Consider the following 2,396-nt stretch of genomic DNA (forward strand, 5'->3'; position numbering starts at 1 on the left):
TCCAAAGTTTGACCTTTCCTGTGAGTGTGAGAATTAATGTAATGAACTAGTTTATGAATATTCATTGTCGACTTTCGTTCTTTCACCTTCGAGTCCTATGTATTGTCAAAATGCATATTGAAATCTCCGACAATGATCGGTTATGTTATTTTAGTTTCTTTCATTTCCAAAAAAAATTGATGGATTGTTCTTTTAGGTGGATTGTGCATTCACAAAATTCGAATGTCTTGTACGATTTAATTTCCTTCAACGCAAATATCCTCACCATTTCTCCAACTTCTTGACATTGATATAGGTTGATAACCTGGTGGTCCTAGATCTGTTCTGATGACGTCATTTCCTTTGGGGCGCAGCCATGATTCAACAATACCATGCAATATCAGACCCCTCAAAGCGCTTAATAATATGTGTATCGGTCGGGTCATATTTAATGTAGTTGATGTTATTTTTTACTTCAACTGGTGTGTTGCTTAGCATGTCGGGCTTTGACATTCCTGTACTGGAAAGATTTGACCAGACTGGCGGTTATTAGGGCACGGTCGATGTCAAAGTTGAACATCAATCAATAATCTTATGTTGTTTTCTTTAACCACATCGATGAGTGCGTTTTAAAGGGGTATAAATACTTTGGGTATCCCGGTACTGCACAGTGAGAAAAATGCTCTAGAGTAAAAATGAAATGAATAATTGATATAAAATGTTACCTTTTTTCAGAATCCATTCGTATAATAAGAATGTTTTTTAAAGCATGTTAAATAATCGTCCAAAAAACCACCTAGATTTGTTGGAAAAGAATTACGTTTAGAAAGCTTAAGGCTCAAAATCACAGAGGCTTGATCCATAAAACGTTAAAAATTCTGCTTAGCCTTGCACAGCACAACGCCTATTAGGCGACTACACACGAGGTTCTGTGGCTGTGTTTTAAGTGCTTAATGAGGTCAGAAACTGTAAATACGTACATTAATACTTTAAAATATTTTAAATGTTATATTCTTAGACAGCTATAAGATCCATTACTTAACGTTGTTTATTATAATTTATTATGGAACTTGGAAAATCTTAGAATTTGAAATCCTCTATTATATTAAACTAAATGAAAGGGCGATTCTTCGGGTGTAGAAGTTGACTGTTAATGTAAAACGTCCAAGTGGTCGGAGCATTATGACTAATTAAAAAATACAATTTGATCTTCACCTTAAACCACGCATCACACGGGGTCTTATATATATATCTGATGTAAAGTGCTTTGCGACAGACAACAAAGGGTAAAAACAATTGATATAATATTGTTTATCGCTACAGAAACTGGGTACAATCCAGCTCCATGGACTCTAAGAGACCACTAACTAGACGAAGGTATCGTGTTGATAAAATGGTAACAATATTCCAGATACCACCCTCCCCAACCCCCACCATCCACGAAATAAATGTCCACTGTTAGCATATTATTACAGTGAACAGTATATTGGTTGCCCCAAAGTAATTGAACATGCGACACAACACTTACTCACACAAACACCCACACCCACTCACACACCCACATTTATATATATATATATATATATATATATATATATATATATATATATATATATATATATAAACTTTTTTCTTTTTTCTCCACGAAACAGCTCGTCGCTATGGTATTTGCTATCACTGATGCGGCCCCGAGAGTAAGTAGCCAATACCTTAAATAACATTTTCTGGATGATGTCTTCTAATTTTTCATCTAGGGCAGATAGATCACTGTTGCTTTTGCATAATCCCCCTTATATCATTTAAAAGTGCTTAAAATTTAAATTTACCAACACCAAAGTTGATTAAACATTTTAATATTTATCGATTATACTTTTTAAGGCATTACAACATCGACAGTAAGATATCAATTAATTAAAAGTTCAAAGAAAAATTATCTTTTCACCTTAAATTCCATCTTCATAACAATAAAAGTGTTTAATTCTCGTCATATCCCATCACACATAAATATTATTGCGTGAAAAAGGATGGTTCAAATTCCATTTGTGATATACTCACGTTGTCTTATTCAATCTCAAATTCAACTCTATACGACATGGGTGATAATCTCAGCTTCCATGTATGTTTACTCATTTACTGTCATCTCAAAACCATTACGTTGTATATTCCCTTATATTGTATGATTCCATTTAAACAACATAATTTCATTAAATCCAACTGATAATATGTGGTACAAATAATATATTATAGACATCTAGATCCATATAAGAAGGATTACATTTCAATTAGTAATAAAAAAATATTTAAAATAAATAATAATAATAGCATTATCATCATTTTAAAATTCAAGTTGAAGTTATTATCATTCGTTGTTCATTGTTGATTTTTCAATTTTTAAGTTTTTTAAGTCATCAGGGTGT

The sequence above is a fragment of the Berghia stephanieae genome, chromosome 14 (assembly GCF_034508935.2).
Source record: "Berghia stephanieae isolate SIO BIC M18660-M18661 chromosome 14, UCSD_Bste_1.3, whole genome shotgun sequence".
NCBI classification, from domain to species: Eukaryota; Metazoa; Mollusca; class Gastropoda; order Nudibranchia; family Aeolidiidae; genus Berghia; species Berghia stephanieae.